Source organism: Sarcophilus harrisii, chromosome 4, assembly GCF_902635505.1.
Source record: "Sarcophilus harrisii chromosome 4, mSarHar1.11, whole genome shotgun sequence".
NCBI lineage: Eukaryota > Metazoa > Chordata > Mammalia > Dasyuromorphia > Dasyuridae > Sarcophilus > Sarcophilus harrisii.
The window spans coordinates 111,542,997-111,562,572 of NC_045429.1; the positions used below are offsets into that span (position 1 = coordinate 111,542,997).

Sequence of the window (19,576 nt, forward strand, 5' to 3'; positions counted from 1 at the left end):
TGGGAGTTCTTAATCTGTAATCATGTTTTCTAAAATATTTTGGCAGTTGTATTTCCATATACTTAGCTTTCTTTGTAATTTTATGCACTTTATTTTAGCATTTAAACAAATTATTCTGAAAGGGGATTTATAGTTTTCATTGGACTGCTAAACACTCATTGAAACAAACTTAACTTAAAGTTAAGGACCTTTTTCTGTAAGCCCTCCACTCCTCTGAACTACTATATTTCTGTTGAAGGTACCATCCTTTTAGTCATCTAATTTCCTAATTTTTACTCTTTCATTTTCATCTACTTATCCAATCAACTGGTAAGTCCTATTAAAACTTCCTATCCCACAGTATGCAACATTACTCCCCTTCTCACTACCTTTCACAACCACCACTCTATTGCAGGTTTTCATCAATACTTTCCTGTTCTTAATTGGTCTCTCTTTAATCTTTTCCCACTTTGATCCATACTATGCATAGCTGATGAAATATTCTAATGTACAGATCTGACTGTGACACTTTCCTTCTAAAAACCTTTCATTGACTCTCTTTTACTTTTAAAATAAAATATAATCCACCTTCAGCTTAGTATTTAACACCTTTCACAAATCAGGGTCACACCTATCATCCAAGAATTTTATATTTCTGGCCTTTACCTACTTTATGTACCAGTTGGACTAGACTATTAGCTGTTTTTTGAACTTGACATTTCATCTATATCCTACATATAATTTGCACAAGTCAAACTCCATGTTTGAACTGTACTTCGTTCTCACTCTCATTTCTTAGAATTTTTATCTTCTTTTAAGGTTTACTTCAATACCATTCCCTCTGTGAAGCTTTCCTTGATCCTTCACGATGTTAGTACTCTCTCTTTTCTTACATTGCCTTTTACCTACTTACTTTGGTACATGTTATATAACCTTATAGAAATTATATGACTTTTTATAAGGGATATAAGCTACTTGAGTGCAGGAGCCATTTAATTTTTGTCTTTGTATTCTTACTTCTCTGCATAATGCCTTTCTAGAGTGAGCACTTATAGGCAGTTGTTACATTTGAATTTGGTTCATTCCTCCCACAAGAATGAAGTGGTTGAGATTTTTGAGGGGATTTTAAGAAGAAGGTGATTCATCAAGTTATTATAAAGCAGAATCTAATTCAGGTATCACTGGGCTAGATGTTCTCCATGGTCTTCTTCAATTCTAAGATCCTACAGCTCTTTGATTAAATTGGGAATAATTTAGTAGTTCAGTTTAGTTCTGCTTAACTCAGCTCAGCTATCTTTTTTCTGTTCTAGAGTCAAATAGTATATAATTATGCATTTTTACATTAGGGAATAATTGTCACTTTAAAAAGTATTAGAGAGAGCATTTGTTAGAATAAGGTTAGCAAAGCAACAGGATGCAGTGGAAAACATGCTAGATTTGGAAGTGGAATATTTAGTTTAGAATCCTGGCTCATCTGTGATCATGGACCTTGAAATACCTAAATTGTAGCCTCCTTAGTTACAAAATCAAGATGATAATACCTGGACTGTAATGAAACCTTGTAATGGGCTGAGGCTTGAGTTGATGCACTGAGGTCCCAAGTACGTGAGGCTAACTAGTAATTGGGCTATACTCTATTAATATACATGATTGGATAAAGAATGGTCCCTGCCCACTCTCCGTGCAAGTCCTGATGTGTTGTATAGGAAATGACGATTTTGGTGGGTGGAGGCAGAGAGAGAGACAGGAAGAGAAGCTGGGAGAGATTTGGGCCTGGGTTCAAGACTCCGAGCTGCTGGGTGTGTGGCTGCTGGTTTAGCTAGCTTCTTGACTCAGCTGCACACATTGCTATCGCCGATTCTCTTCCACCTCCGATCTTTCTTCACTGAGAATAAAGACTGACGATTTTCCCCTAACCTGAACTCCGGACTCCTGCTGATTTAAAAATACACGATCTTCACAAAACCTTGCCTTCTTATATGATACAAATGGGAGACAGTAATGTGGGACACACATAAGAATGGAAATAGCTTTGTTATACACATTTGTAATAAGATTTCACCTGTATCTATTAAAAAGGGTTTTGCTAAGCAGTTTAATAAATTAGGGAAATGGTTCCCTTAAACTTTTAATAGCTAGAATAAAGTAAACAAAGTGAATGCACTAATTATAAAAATAAATGTTTCTATTTGTTAATCAAGTATTTAATAAGTGCCTACTATGTGTCAGGCACTGCGCTAAGTGCTGGAGACACAAGTAGAAAGAATGAAACAATACTTATTACAAGAAACTTTTTTAATTTTAATTTTAATGGAGAAGACATGTACATATAGAAAATCTATACTATGTGTGTGTATATATGTATGTCCATATATATGTATTAAATTCAAATATCTACAAAATCATTAAATATACAGTAGTTTGGGAAGGACCTGGGGTGTGCTGGATCAAGCTTTTTTTGGGTAAGTCCCTATTGTTAAATTTTCATTGTGAACATTTACACCATGGAAATTTGCAAATGCTACTAATCAGGGCTTGATTTATTGCTTTGTTGATTGCTTAGACTTAAAGTATTCTTAATGCAAATTAAAATCAAAAGTATGTTGTGAGTACATTTTTTCCCCCTGGATAGCTGGGTGTTAAATATTTACCAATACAACCCTAGAGGATGGGCACAAGCAGTTCAGGTAACAGGAAAGACTTCATGCAGAATATAGTATTTGATCTGTATCTTAAAGGAAGTAATGTACTCTGTAAATCAGAGATAAGCAAGTTTTATATTCTAGTAATATGAGACAGCCAATGCAAAAGCATGAAGATAAGGGAGGTGCCATGTGTAACAGAAAAGCAAACTAGTAGTTTGACTAAATTTCATAGTGTAGGAGGAGAGAAATGTCCACTGAGCTGAAAGGATTGTTTGGGTTATATTGCACAGGTCTTTAAAAGCCAAACAGGAGAGTTTATATTTTATCCTAGAATCAATACAGGAATTAGAAACACTTGAGTTAATAATAAAGGATTGGGGTTATGGTGACTTTTATTTCCTTTAAAGTTTGAGATCATTGGGAGCTGAGGATAGGGTTTTGTGGTTGAGGTTGCTGAGAATGAACAGGAGGCAAGAGCATTGGTAGAACATCATACTCTGGGGGAAAGACAGTCCAAGTAGCTTCTGGACATACTTCCTTTCCTATAGGAAACCTTTAGGTAGGGCCACCCTATATTCTAATAGGTGACTATAATCAATTATTTGGGGGCTCTGCTTTATGGCATGGAATAAGCTGATTTAGAGCTAGTTTGTAAAACATTTCTTGTACAACAACATTATTAGGTACATAGGGCAAATATTATTCTAATTTTAGAGATGAGGAAATTGAAGTTCTTTGAGAAGTTGGCTTATTTGACCATGATCACTCATCTAATAAGGGCTTGAGTCAGGGTTCAAATCCTGATATCCTGTTTTCCAAGTCCACTCTTAGAGGAGAGGAGAGAAGAATAAATGGGAGGGGAAGAGATGGACAGGGAGGGGAAGGGATGGAAGGGGAGGAAAGGAGAAGAAAGTGGAGGATAGGTGAGGGAAAGGAAGGAGAAAAAAGGGGAGGAGGAGGAAGGGGAGGGGAGAGGAAGGAAAGGAAGGGGAAGAACTCTTTCACTCTTCCCTCAATTATGAGTATCTGAAGATAAATAGGAGCATGAAGATATCATTTAAATAATAATCTAGCGTTGAAGAAATTTAGAAAAGTATTAATTATTCTGAAGTACAACAAAAATTATATATATATATATATTTTTTTTACCCAGAGGTGAAATAATCTCCCTAAAAATATTACTTACAGAAATGAAGCAGCAAGTTCAAACATTTATTGTATGGAATTTGGTATTTGCAATGACTAAGGCCAAGATTTTTAAGTCACTAAATATTTCAAAGGGATCACAGATTCAGAACCTCAGATTTAAGGTCTGAAGGGATTTAATACTCATCTGATTTAATTATCTCATTTTAAAGAAGAGAAAACTGAGGCCCCCAGAAGTTCAATGACTTGACTAAAGCCATAGGTAGCAAACAATAGAGGTAGAATTTGAACTGAGGTCTGCTTTCTTCAAACCCAGCTTAATTATACTGCCTCTCTATATTCCAGTTGACTTTCATTTAACCAAAATTTACATATGTCTGAAATTTATTTCATTCTCAGTTGTCCCACTATGTATCTTTTCAAATTTTCCACAGCATGTCACAAGTGTTTTACATATTATAATTTTAAAATGTCTAGTTTACCTAATATAGACTTTACTAATCAATTCAAGGTTATCTGTCTACTTTCCAACCCACAAGCTTGCTTTATGCTTTTTCAAAGTGTTGAGTGATGTCTTTATTCACTCTATTCCTTCCACTTGAAATTCCCTCTTTACACATATCCTACTCATCTTCATCTAGACATAGTTCTAGCTATTTTTTCCTTTAAAGAGCCTTTCTAGATCAGTTCAGCTCACAGTAATGTTTCCCTCCTTAGGAGTCACAGTTAATATTGTCTAAGCTACTCAGTCCCAAATTCTCTTTTTGAGACTCTTTTTGTCTCATCACCACTATCGTTTTTTTCACTTTTTTTTTGGTTATTGAATTTTAAATATTTTCTTTGTCTCTCTTAAGGAGTTCATTAAGCTGCTTGAATATGAAAATTGCACCCTTGAGTTTTTATACTTTAATATAGCTAGTAAAAACTAATAGCTTATATTTATACAACACTTTAAAGTTTGCAAAGCGCTTTGTTTATGGAGACCACAACTACAATTGTTAATAAACTTTTACTGATTGACAATGTATTTCTGAAAATTAGAGACAAAAATAATTTAAAATTTTATTTAGATTTAAGTGATTAAATAATATTATGACAGGGTTAGATGTGAAAAATAATATCAAACATTTACTAAGCACCTACTATGTGTAGGCACTATGCAAAATACTTGGATATAAAGATACCATAAAATAATCCCTGCATTTAGGAGCTTATATTTTAATGGGGTAGGAATCTGGCAGTATATATACATAGAGGCAGTTAGGTGGAAAGAGGATACAACTTGGAGTCACCTTCTGCCCCAAGCAACTACTTAGCTGGGTGAGCTTGGGAGTGTTACTTAAATTCTCTGTCTTTAATTTCCTCATCTGTAAAACGGAAATAACACTTGACTTGTGGTATTCTTGTGAGGATCAAATGAAATATATAAAACATATTACAAATCTTGAACTACTAAGACAAAAGCTATAAAAGCATTTCTCTGGATTGTTCACAGAGATTTTGGGTACTGATGCTATAGCTTTAAAAGGCTCATGGAGACTGTGCACATTTGCTACATCTTTGGATAAGAGATGCCATAAAATGATAATTTAAAGAGAACTGATATTTGTTAATTGACATTTACAGGAGATTGTTAATAGACACTGAAAATAAGACTAGTTTAATGAGAACTCTTTTTTTGGGGGGGGTAGGATATCTATGCCCTAGGAATTTTTGCCAAGTTTTGGAATATCATATGAGGAGGTAGAAAGGCAATCAGAAAACATAAAAATGCAAGTGAATAAAGTAAAGCAGGCATATAGCAAAAAAAAAAAAAAAAAAAATAGACCACAGGTGAGACCAAGTATATAATAAGGATGTGGAGACAGTTGGTGAGAGCAAATCCTAGTGATAGTTCTTTGTTCGCTTGCTTTCTCAGGATACAGAGGTAGTGTTGGCTTCGAGATCCATGACAATCTTCTAATATTTTATTTAAATGTTTAAATTCATTATTTGATCATTCTAATACATTACATAGCCATCAACTGTAAATGTGTTTAAGAAATAATGTTTTGAGACAGAGAAAGGAGAAACTAGTTCATAGGAGAACAGATTTCACCAGTGTTATTCTGGGTTGGGAGCTGAACCAATTGTAGAGAGTTTCAGCAGTTCTGGTAATTAATAAAAATTATTTCAGAGCATACCCACTAGATTGCCTTCTAATATGCTGAAAGAATTAATAAGGAAATGAGCCAGTAGCACACTTAGGGGTGAGGATTTGGTGTTTCTGTTGCCAAGAGAACTTGAGAGGTATTACTCAGACTCTGCATTATACACTTCTACCCTACAGATATCTTAGCAAAGCAAAACCCTAGTAGTTGATAGAGGCCAGGAAATCCCTTCTTCAAAAAGTGTTATCTGAGCTCAGTTTCAACAGATTCCAGGTGGTAAAGGTGGAGAGTACATTTTCTAGATGAGGAAAATGCAAAGGCACCAAAATGAGTGATGGAGTACCATGTGAATGATAGAAAGTTAGGTTTGCCTGAACTATAAAATATATGAGAAATACAATGTGGAAACAGAATAAAAAAAATAGGAAGGGGAAGTTGTGTTAAATTTTGAATGCTAGAGAAGATTGTGTTTGATCATCGAACAATAGGCAACTGCTAGACTTTATTAGGTAGTGAGGTGATAAAGGTAGATTGGGATTTTAGGAAAATGACATTGGCAATTATGGAAGTGATGGAGTATAATAGGAAAGACATTGAAGTGCAATATTCCAGATCCAGGTGATAAATTACTAAACCAGAGTAGTGACTTCATGAGTGTAGAGAAGCTAGGTGTGAAAGACATAGCTTGACAAGATTTGACAATTTATTGGATCTGTGGGGTGAGTGAGAATGAGAAGCTGACAATGAATTTGCAAAACCTGGTACCTAGGAGAATTGCCACTTTCTTGACAGAAAAAAAGTTTGAGATGGAATGAACTTTGAAGGGAAGAAAATATAGTCTTCTCTGGATATAATTTAGGATATTCCTACTATACTGGAAACATCCATCTAATAGGCAGTTAGAGATGCAGGATGAGGGTTATCAAAGCTTGAGATATGCTAGAACTATATACATAGATCTGAAAATCATAGACATAGTGATGAAAATTAGCCTATGAAATGTGCTGAGATTATCAGCTAGAAAAGTATAAAGCAAAACAGAGCCCAGGAAAATGTTTTAAGATCTATCCAAAGTAGTGGTGGCAGTTATTATATGGATGATATTCCAGAAAAAGATACTAAGAAGTTGCAGTTATATGGATAGGAAAAGAACCAAGAGAAAGCAATTTCAAAAAAAGACCTCGAAAAGAGAAAATATGGTCAATATTATCAAATTCTTCAGAAAGTTGAGAAGGGCAAGCATTGAGAAGTAGCCATTAGATCCAGCCACTAAACTCAAGATAAGGGAGAGAATATCTTGGGAGTCAGTAGAAAATTGCCACCAGATCCTTCATTGGGTGCTCCACAGATGATTCTCAAAGGATAGCAGGAAAAAGAGTCTGATAGTGGCAAGGAAGTATTTGTGACTTTGTCCCTGGGACTAGTGTGTCAGAGGATATGATAGATGATGCTGTCAGTATTGAAAGTCTGGCTAGGAATATAATGTCAAGGGGTATCAAGTATTTCTCCCTCTGTTTCTGTTTTTGTCTGTCTCTGTATTTTAGAGCTTAAGAGTGTTTCACATATAGTGGATGTTTAATAAATGTTTATTGACCGACTAATGTGAACTAGGTATCTATGTGAGGTAGAAGATAGAAGTAACACAAGAGGAAGAGGTTGAATATGAAGGGAAGTATGTTTACTATGAAGATCTCAAGGGCACATTGAAAGGTATGACTACATCTGAGATCAGTGGGGTTGGTTTGGGATAGATAGAAGTGGGAGGAAGTTCTCTGTTCAAAAATTTAGCAAAATTTAGTCAAAAATCTAGGACTGAAAGAGAAAGTTTTCCAACACTGGAGAACAAGATTGTGAACTGTGTTGCCCTAAGTACCGATGATATTGTCATCATCATCACTATAATAACCATCTTCTCATTCTTCTTTTCTTTTCCTTTTCTCCTCCTCCTTTTCCTTCCCCTCCTCCTTTTTCTACAATCACTCTTCAATAGTAAGTTTACCTCATAAAATTAAGAGTTGGATTTTGGATTATTAGTGTGTGTGTATATATATGTAAAAAATAAAACATTCCTGAATTTCAGAGGTGCAAGGTGCTTGTTAGAATTCATTTAACTCCTAACTCCTCACTCAGAGTCAAAAGTCAATGCTAATTGAGGATCAGAAATGAAGCTCAGGCAGCTCAGAAATAATCTAAATCAATAAAGAAATAGGACTGCCTTTATGAAAAATCAATTTACACACAAATTTTTCAGGATCAGATTTATTACAAGTTTCTCTTATACTACTTGCTGCATACTTTCTTAACAGAAGCCAGCCAGATTTTGGTAAAGAGCTAGGAAATATTATGCCAGATTCCTGAGAGGTTTTTGACAACCTGATCCTAGAATTTCAGAATGGTTGTTCAGCGACCAGAATCTAGAACTGGGAGTTTGTCATACTGAGTTTTATTCCTGACTTGGAAGCCAATTTATGGTGACCCATGCAATTTGCTTACTCACTCAGTGCCTCCTGTTGTAGACAGACCCAAATGCCATCTATCTTCTAAGGCACTGGGCAAGCAGGTTATGTTGGCCTTCATGTACTATATCCCTATGGGGCATGAAAGGGTGTACTCAGAGCACAGAAAACCGCAGCTAAAGCCTTAGGCAAAACCATCTTTGCCTTTAAATCCCAGGTTACTTCTGCCAATGCTAGAGCTGGTGCCAATCAGAGAAACAAACAAACCCAGGATGGTGGCAGCAGTGATGGCAGCCACGCCAGGAGTGTTCCCTGTAAGCACCACCATGGAGTTCCTGGATGCCAAAGCTAAATGTAGTTCTTCTCTTGCTACTGCACAATTTATCACAGAGCTAATCAGGACGAGATTTTGTGTCCTGCTCTCTGAAGCCCATATTTAGGAAGGAAAACCGCTGCTTTGGAGACAATCGGGCAGTTTATACATTCCCTTCTCCTGAGAGGCATCCTTCCTATAACTCTACTACTTGGTCCCAAAGAGTTCTAAAACTTCTCAAGGGGTGTGGGTGAGGATTGTTAAAGGTATTTAAACCTGCATGAACTCCATTTTTGTTCTCCTGCTGATTCTGCTGATGCTGCTTATTGTGCCAGCACATATGTTGCCCACCCCCACTGAGGGTGCCCCATTGTTAGTTCTCCATCCACTGCCACCTTCAAGAGGACTCATGCATCCATCGCACCTGCTTGATATGGCTTTTATCAACCACATCCACCTGTCTATAAACAACAATGGAGAACCTGTGGGATACCCTTGTTATGTCATTACTGGAGAGAGGCATTTTACTGATGGGTCTAAAGGCCCTAATTTGACAAGAGAAATAGATGAAGGGCATTAGGGCACCCTTGCCTAGCCTGTCAGTCTCTCAGTCAGCAAAGGTGAGAACAGGCTCAGTGCTTTCTTGATTAAAGATGTGGTCTCAACTCCTGATAATGAAGGCTAAAGCTATCTTAGCATTACACCTCCCCCTCCCACAAAAACTTACTTGAAGGGAACCTTAGAATCTTCCTTTCTTTGCAGATAAGAAAATGGGGGGCAAAGAAAAGGGAAGTAACTTGTGGAAGTTCATATTTGGGCTTGAAGAGGTCATATTCAAAGTACAGAAGCTTTTAATGAAGAACTTGACAGTCAAGAGTTTGAACTCAAGTATTCTAACTCATACTCTTAGTGTGTGGCTGCTTTTTGAGCAGCAATTTGTAAAATGTCTTAGGGTAGCCACAACAAAGAGAATCAATAAGTGAAATTCAGCTGCACTAGACAGGTATTTATTAAGCTCTTACTATATGCAAAGCAGTGAACTAGCTGCTGGGGATATAAAAACATTCCCTGTCCCCAAGACATCCTGCACCAGAGATGGAACATAGACACAAATAAATTAATATGAAGAAACTTGAGAAATAAGAGCATCCTAGGAACAGGGAAGGCTTTTTCATCAAGGAAGTAGCATCCAAATTGAGCCCTGAAAGAACACAAGGATAAGATGTAAATTAAGAAGAGCTATATTCTAGGTATAGGGATGTATCTTCCACAGAAGATGAGGGATGGAATGTTAAAAGCAGGAAGCATTAGTGGTTTCAGCTAGGATTGTGGACTATTAAACAATACAGCAAATTATTCTCCAGGAGTCTTGAAAAAAAAATAGGACTGAGTTTTCTCCATCTAGAAAGGATATTGGATTAACCATTGGAAAGTATTACAGTAGAAGTCAGGGAAACATGGAGAAAGGAGTAGTGGAGTGAGAATTCTAAAGCCTAAGATCTAGGCTTCTCTGAATGAGGCATCTGTGAGAAGGCAACTCTGTAAAAGTCATGAAACATCTCTAAAAATCACTTTGTTTACCTATGAGAAAAAGGATTTGCACTGAAGAGGCTCTAAGATTCTATAAGCCTATGATTCTTTGAGCCATATATCACCTCAATGCCTCTGGATTAACCTGAACTTTTATAAAGTTTAGTAGAGAATAGTAGCTCTGAAAATCCTTGCCTACTGGTTTACAAATTTGATGGAATAAGAAATGAGGAAATAGATGATATCAAAAGACATGGAAAGACTTGTCTGAACTGATTCAGACTCAAGTGAGCAGAAACAGAAGAAAAATTTATATTTTAAAAATGAACAGTTTTCATGACTCTTATAAAGAGATGAAGAATAAAATGGACAGAATCAGAGAAGAATTTATACTAGAACAATACTGCAAAAATTAATTTGAAAGCTATGAGTTATGATCAATAAAATCACCATTCATGATCCCAGAAGACTAATGATGAAACATACTATCCATTACAGAGAAGTGATGGATTTTGGTTAAAGAATAAGGGAATTTGTTTTGCATATTTGTTATAAAGGGGGCAGTATCTGCCTGGTGAGTAGGGATTTTGGAAAGCTGTCTAACTTGTTCTGTGAATGCTATTTTAGGTTTCGGTTTTTAGCTTAAAACTTTATTTTTATTGTGAACTTAATAACCACCTATAAAAACAAATATTTAACTGTAGAAAGGACAAGAAAGAAGAATGTTTAACTGTTAACTTCTCAACATTTTAATCTCATAGATTATATGATTTATTAATGTAGTGCCCAGCATTTCAGTCATAATGAGTGAAGACAAATTTCAAAAATCAGAGGGGCAATTCTGGAGCCTGCCCTAACCAGTTATTCTGTTTCCTTATAATAAAAGAAGGAAAAAAAAACATTCAAGAAGAGTCCTGCGACTTTGCCTATATTTAGTTGTTTTTTTTTTTAATTTTCACATTCTATAGTTTAATATCTTTTTTTTGCATTGTATCCTTCAGAAAGTGGGAAGAAGTCAGAAATTCCAGAAGGAGAATAAAACAGAAGATGGGGTCAACATGATAGAAGTACTTTGTAATTTGCAACCTGCTGTTATTGTTCCTCTTCTTTTTTTAGAAACTTTCTAATGTGATAAAAATAGAGTCTAACCGATTAAATAAAGGACAGAGCTCACTGTTCAGTTCAATACTTGATCTTGTGCTGTAAAATGGAACCTTGTGTGAGAGAATGACTAATAGAGTATCCCACATGGGAACACCAATAGACCTGCTTTAGGAGATTAAATGATTTAGCCTCTTACTCCTGAAAGCCATATTTTAAAGGGCCAGAAGTTTAATCACTGGAATCCCAGTTCCTTCAATAAAATCACAGTTTAATTAAAGTGTCTCATTCACAAAGCTATTGTCAAGGGTGTGTCAGCATTTTCAGAATGAAATTTTACTTTAAGGAGGTTTTAACTTTTAAGCTTAATACATAGGTTTCCAGGCTTTGGTGATAATGGATATATTTTCCTCTGGATAACATCCTTAAGAGGATTTCTACCTTTTGGAACACTGCCTTGTAATCCAAGTCCAACAGGATGTGAGAGACAGAACTATGAAAATTGTCTCCAATGTCCAGACGATGAAAACTTGAACCAAGAAAATAGAGTAAAAATCCAGAAAAGGAGAAATGACCTTTAATATCATTTCATCCTTCATTCACATATTGCTTATGTTTTACAGGTAACCTATGATAAGATTCAACAACGAACAGAAAAACAATATGCATCTATAGGATAATCGGGATCCTCTAAACCTCATTTATCAGAAAATAAAACAAGCCTAAAGAGATCAAATGGCCAATAAGGAAGGAAGAAAACAAAGGTATATTAAGTATTTATTATACTCCAAACATTGTATGAAGAACTTTACAAATATTATCTCATTTAATTCTCACAACAACCCTGGGATATAGGTACTATTATCATCCCCATGTTACAGCTGAGGAAACTGAGTCAAACAGAAAGCTAAGTAACTTGCTTGGGGTAATACAATTAGTCAATATTTGAGGCTGGATTTGCATTCACATTTTACTGATTCCAGAACCAGCACTCTATCCCTTATACCACTTATCTGCCTCCAGTAAGGGAAATAAATAGAAGAGATGAAGCAAGAATTCAAACTATCTCATTTCAAATCCAAAGCTTTTCCTATTATACTATACTATTTCATTCATTTATTCATTCAACAAACATTTATCAAGTGACTATTATGCCATGCACTGAAGAAGGGACAAAGATAAATACAATATGCTCTCTCTCTATTAAAGAATCTTATTTTTTATGAGTTGATGCATAATGAATACAAAAATACAAAACTGAATTATAAAGGACAAGGATCCCTTGCTGCTGGAGAGATGTCCTCTGTTCTGAATAGGCAGAAATAGGAGGAATTTTAAAAGAAGAGAAGTATATAGGCAAAGGAATAGAGAAAAATAAGTCTGGAAAATGTTACTGAATTGGAGAATAGTTGATTTTTGAATCAAAATTATGGGTAGAAGGGTGAAAAATGATAGAAAGCTAGTGGAAAAAAGAAGTCAGAAGGAAGAGCAGGCATTAAGAAGGGGAAAAGGCAGTAAGTCTCAATTTACACCTGCTGAGTTTGAAGTGCTAATGGGAAAGAAAAGTTGAAATAAGTAGGCGGTTAGAAATTCAGGTCTGAATATTGGGAAAGTGTCATGATGACAGATATGGAATCATCAACATAGAATTGATTGTGGAAATCATGGGCATAGCTTCGATTACCAAGGAGAAGAATGAGTCAAAAACAGCCTTCTGGGATGGAAGATCAAGAAAGAGAAGGAGGATCCAGACAAAAGATAGAGCAGGAAGAATCAGAAAAATGAAAAAAAGAAGCAAGAAAGAGTGGTGACTCTGAGATCAAAAGACAATGTATGTATAGAGTAGAAAGTGGTCTATGCCATCAAATGCTTCAGGAAGTCAATGAATGTGAGGATTGAAATGAAAATAAACTGAATATAATATTGAAATAAATTCAATCTAGTCAATGAAAGGTCATAGGTGACCTCTGAGGGTTCAATTTTAATCAAGTGATAGGTTGTGTTAAAATTTTATCTTGTTCTGGATCCACTGACCACCATCCCTTTGAGTCAATATACTGAATTTTAGGGGTATCCAGTGTAAAAGGGCAATAGTATAAAATAAGATTGTAGAGGGAAACCTGGAAGTCACATATGAACCATCACAAAGATCAAAGGAGCAGGATTTGCGTACTGTATCATACATTAACCAAAATTTCCATCCTGTTAACATCCTGCTGAATCAGGAGAAATTATTGAGGCACTGCTTTTCAAGGCTCTGGTGATATGTGTAAATTACAGACAAAATCCAGATCTCCACAGCACCAGACCAGCAGAACACTAAAAAGCTAATGATTTTGAAATGATGACTTTGAAATTTTACAATGACTTTAAGATTATTCAGATATGTTAATAAATTAACCTATGATCGTTCATTAGTCTGATAGGAGTTGGTCTGTTTCAAATATCCATCCACATCTATCTGTCTGTCTGTCTATCCATCTATCTATCTAAAAGGAGACCTCAAATTTATGCCCGTGTAAATTCTCTTCCATCTCTACTGCCAAGTGTTCCCAAAGCTAATCCATGATTACAGGAGTGATTTTCTCTGCCTCTTCTCCCCTTCTTCTTCCTCACTCTTCTTCCCCCCCCCCTTTCTTCTTGCCTTACTTCATTAGCCCAGCACATTTCCACATCTGCTCTGTACCACTTTTCTCCATTTGTCTCTGCCTTTATGAGCTTTTTGTCCCCATATCCTCATTTTAATTTAACTAAAGTATGTTTGCCACCCTGTTTCCTGCTGAAACTTCAGTCTTTCTGGGTGAGTACTAGGTGTTCTGTCCCCATTTCGAAATTTCCCAGTTTTATAAATTATCAACTCATAGGAATAGATGCCATATTTACATGATTGAGAAGTAAATGAATGGCAAGAAACAGAAACAGAAATTGTAACTTACATGTTGCAATGGAAGTGGAAGTAGAAGTAGCAGTAGAAGAAAAGAGAAAGATGATATAGCTTGATGTAGATGATTTGTACTTAAAAGAGCTACATCATCTTTCTCTTTTCTTCTATTGACACTTCTGCTTCTAGGGAGCCCAGGTAATATTTCTTAGTGAAAGGGAAATAACCAATAGGAGAAGAGACATTGGAGATTCAAGAGGGTTTGGGGATCAAGTCTTTAATGAAATTGGAGAAAGGGAATAAAGGACAAATGAAGATGTAAGAGATGATTTAAAAAGCCATTTCTTCCTCTAAGATCAGAGGAAAGGAGAAAAGAAAACTTGAACAAAAAGTTTCATGTAAGGAGGACAGGAAGTGGTTGTAGCAGATGGCTGCAGAGAGACATCATGGTACAGTGGGTAGAGCACAGGATTTGAAATTAGAAGACACTGGTTTTAATTTTAATCTGGTCATCCTAAAGAATCAGCTCTCTCTCATGCATACCATCTCATAATTTTGGTAATTATTATAATTATTTTAATCTTGATTATAAATGAAGGCCTTGTACTGTACAACAATATTTCTTCAACTCAAAAGGCTTTTAAAGAATTTAGTGAGCTCATTCTCGCATATTTTGAAAACATATCATCCTATTTATCCTTCCAACTAGACTTTGTTCCATCTCTTTCATTTAAACCAATCAGCAACACCAGTCACTTTGATCTCCTTTCTAGCCTCCCATAGAAATTCTTGTCTGGCATACATATCTTAGCATTTGATCATATTCTGTCCTGTATTATTCAGCACTTATTTTTTTTTTTTTTATGTGACACATCTCTTCAACCACAATATAAACTTCTTGAGGGTAGAGATTATTTCATATACTTTGTTTACTATTTTGGACACATAGTGGCAGTCATTAAAGACTAGTTGTAGTTAATAGAATTAAATGGACCAAGGGGGTTTGTATCACAAAACACCACAGTTTTGCCTCATGCAATTTTGTCTATATAATTCATGGATCTCTTTAATAAAGAAAGAACTGGACTCATCTTCTCATGTGATGTTGATATCACCCCTCAGATACAGAGAATTCAGGTATTCTTATTTCCAGAGTCAGAGAAGTAAGAATTTCTCTTAACAGTGGATAATTCAAGTTAGTGCTAGAGTCAACAATATTCATTCCCAGGTTGGTACTCTGCCCATTAACTATGCTGTTTTGTATCTTTTTATGAGACTTCTACAGCTTCAGGCCTTCTTAAGAAAAACTACAAGTGAGTCAAGAAAGTTACTTAAGCTATTCCAACAAAATCATAAAAAGATAAGAAAAATATCACTTTTTATAGCTAATTAGTTATGTCATTATTTTCTTACCGTCACTGTGAATGCAGTCACAATTGGAACATTAAATGTTGGATCCTTTTCTCTCTCTTGGTAGATAATACGGTAGTGGGAGATAATACCATTGGGAGATTCTGGCTTGGTCCAGTTTAGCAACACAGAATAAGCACCAGTAGCTTGAGCATGAGGAGCTCTTAAACCCTGAGGAGGGGCTTCCATTGTCTGTGCTGATGACCATGGAGACTCTATTGAGCCCTTGGAGTTATGAGCTCTCACACGATATTCATAAAGTGTGAAAGGTTTCAAAGTATCTGAAGCATCAGTAAATTCAAGAGCTCCTTCAGACCAGATGAACAAAAGGGATTCCCCTTCAAAGCCAACAGTACGACTGAAAGACAACAAAGAAAATAAATGGTTATGGTATTATTCTGTATATGTGATTATATAAAGCTATATTAAGGAAATGGTCAGTCTGAAAAACATTTGACTTTTCTTGCAACTTTTTAACTGTCCTTTTCTCAGGGATATGACAGGATGATAGGATTTACAGATGACCTTAGAAATAATCTTACCCAACTCCCTTATTTCATAGATAAGGAAGTATGGGCTCAAAAGTGGAATGGATGGGTTGCTGTTACTTGTCTATGGCTATCTAAGAAGTGAGTAGTTGAGCTGTTTTTTGTTTGTTTGCTTGTTTGTTTGTTTTGTTTTGTTTTGTTTTGTTTTATTTTTGTTTTTGTTTGTTTGTTTGTTTTTTTAACATAGGTACCTTAACTCTATATCAATGAAGCTTCTGTTAGTAAGGAATAGAAGTTTGAAGCAGTATAATCTATATGGAAATACATACATCATGCAGTAAGATTTACATTTTAGAATTCTATAAGATATGAGTCTCTTGATGCAACTGGGAATACAAGCTAGTATATGTATTGTCTGGTGTCTAAAAGTACCTTCCTACTTTCAGATTCTATTTTAGGAATCAGATAAATCCACCCTTTATATACTTTGGTCTCCTACTCATTCAAGGATTAAGTGTCTGGAGTTCCCAATGTTCATGAAAATAATAGTCTAAAAGTGTAGTTTAGTTAGTGGGAGGTAGTTCTGGATATTCCATATGAAAAGTCTATACAAAAAATTAAGAGAGAGAGAGAGAGAGAAAGGATTAAAGATCTGGAGCAGCAGTAACTCAAGATGTCCTTCAGAACAGAGGAGTCAAAGTACCTTCCTTTCAATGCCCTGCTTTTGTCATTTAAGAAATCTTAATCATGACCTATGCAATTTCTGTATTGTTGCATCTTCATTACCAACTAAAATGGTAGTGTACTGGATAGAGTGCTTGGGTCTAGAATCAGAAAGACATCCTCCTGAATTTAAATCTGGCCTCAGATACTTAGTAGCTCTGACTCTGGGCACATGATCCTGTTTGCCTCAGTTTCCTCATCAATAAAATGAGAAGAAAATGGCAAACTACTTAATATCTTTGCCAAGAAAACCACAAATGAGGTCATGGAGAGTCAGACATGACTAAAAAAAATGGGAAAATTTAGAAAATGAAAGTTTTTTTTAAAAATACATTTTATAGAGGTAGCTAGGTGGCGCAGTGGATAGAGCACCAGCCCTGAAGTCAGGAGGATCTGAATTCAAATATGACCTCAGACACTTAATATTTCCTAGCTTTGTGACCCTGGGCAAGTCACTTAACCCCAATTGCCTCAGCAAAAAAAAACCCATACATATATAAATATATATGTACATATACATATATATTGATAAAAAGAGAGAGAGAGAGAGATCTTTGAATTCATTTGCATGTGAAATAATGGCAAGAAGACCGCTCTACTAATGCAAATCAGCAAATGTTCTGCAAATTACGGACTTAGATACTTGGCAGCATTGAGAGATTTGATGACTCATTCAGAATCATATAATAAATATACTGGACTTGATGGTCTTCTTTCAGCTCTAACTCTATGATCCTTTGTATCAGAGATGGGACTTGAATGCAAGCCTTTTTGATACTAAGATTGACTCCTGGTCCACTATACTTTATTAACTCAAAGCACATGGCATTATCTTAACTAAAAGGCTAAGTGTTTTAAATTATTAGTTTAAGAATCAAATGGGCTTCCATGTTGCTAAGTCACTAAGACTAAGCAGTAAGAAATGGCAATTTTGCCTGTCAAAGTTATAGGGTTTTAAATCTGTCCTTCTAGGACCAACTCTACTAGAGCTCTCTACTACAGATGTCTTGTAATGAGGGTTATGAATTTTAAAATTACAACAACACATAGCAATAACAAGATACATGATAGGATAGTAAGATCATACATAGGAATCAATACCAGTCTTTATACAGTACTTTCAGGTTTACAAATCATTTAAAAATATCTTATTTAACAATTTGGGGAAGTAGAGGCCATTATTATCTACATTTTATAGATAAGGAAATTAAAGATGAAAGAATTAAGTGACTTGCCCAGAATCACAGAGTTAGCAAGTATTTCTGGTAGGTTTAGAATTCGGGTTTTTATGATTCTTAATCTCTCCATCTGCAGTTTCTATCCATTATGCTGTATTTGCTGATTTAAGAGTTAGAAATGTACTCTGAGATGATTTAATTCTGCCATCCTCATTTTACAGGTAAGGAAAGTGAGGAAGAAAGACGAAGTTCTTCAATCAAGTTCTCATAGCTAATACATAACAGAACTAACATTTGAATCTACATCTTCAGAATCTAAGATCGGTTTTCTTTATTCTATACTATAATCATAAAGAACAATCAGTTTCTTTGATAAGTTATCAGTCATTCTAGGCAAGTATTAGCTGGTTGATAACCCTGTTTATAATCCACTCTTTTATTATTTGCTACTACCAACAGATCAAACCATGAATCTTTAAATGTGTAGTATTTGACCATTGTATTTGGCACATATGTTTATGTTCTGTTTGGAGTTCTTTGGCTGTAAAAAACAAAACAAAACAAAACAATCCTACTGTGAGGTCAGATTCTCTTACTTTGTCTTATGATTTCAAATGCCAAACTCTTTTTATAATATCACATTGCCAATACTTAAAAAAAAAAAGTATGTTCAGTCAAAAATTTCTGGGAAAATTGGAAAATACATGGCAGAAATTAGGCACTGACCAATACCTAGTACCCTATACTAAGATAAGGTTGAAATGGGTTTATAATTTAGACATAAAGGGCAATACTATAAGCAAATTAGGAGAACAAAGAATAGTCTACCTCTCAGATCTGTGCAGAAGGGAGGAATTTATGTCTAAAGAAGAGCTAGAGAACATTATGAAATGCAAAATGGATAATTTTGATTATATTAAATTAAAAAAAAGTTTTGTACAAACAAAACCAATGCAGCCAAAAGTAGAAAGAAAGCAGAAAACTGGGCAAAAGTTTTATACCCACTGTTTCTGATAAAGGCTTCATTTCTAAAATATATAGAGCACTGACTCAAATTTATAAGAATGCAAGCCATTCTCCAGTTGATAAACAGTCAAAGGCTATGAACATATAATTTTCAAATGAAGAAATTAAAGTCATTTCTAGTCAAATGAAAAAATGTTCTAAAACACTACTGATTAGAGAAATGCAAATTCAGACAACTATGAGGTACCACTATACATCTCTCAGATGGGCTAAGATAGCAGGAAAAGATAATTATAAATGTTGGAGTGAATGGGGAAAACTGGGACACTAATTTATTGTTGATGGAGTTGTGAACTGATCCAACCATTCTGGAAATCATTTTGGAATTATGTCCCAAATGCTATCAAACTGCATATCCTTTGATCCAGCAGTATCTCTACTGGGCCTGTATCCCAAAGAGATCATGAAAAAGGGGAAAGGACTCATATGTACAAAAATGCTTGTAGCAGTCCTTTTTGTAGTAGCAAGAAACAAGAAAATGAGTTGGGGAATAGCTGAATAAGTTATGGCATATGTATTTTATAGAACGTTATTGTTCTATAAGATACAA

General features: G+C 35.3%; 1 long non-coding RNA gene across 1 annotated transcript; it reads left to right on the forward strand.

Annotated features, from left to right (window-relative positions):
- Window positions 1–11,942: 11,942 nt before the first annotated feature.
- Window positions 11,943–18,678, forward strand: LOC116419113. The gene is made up of 3 exons (XR_004229379.1): window positions 11,943–12,084; window positions 16,174–16,240; window positions 18,222–18,678. It is a non-coding gene; the product is annotated as an uncharacterized LOC116419113 (long non-coding RNA).
- Window positions 18,679–19,576: the final 898 nt, after the last annotated feature.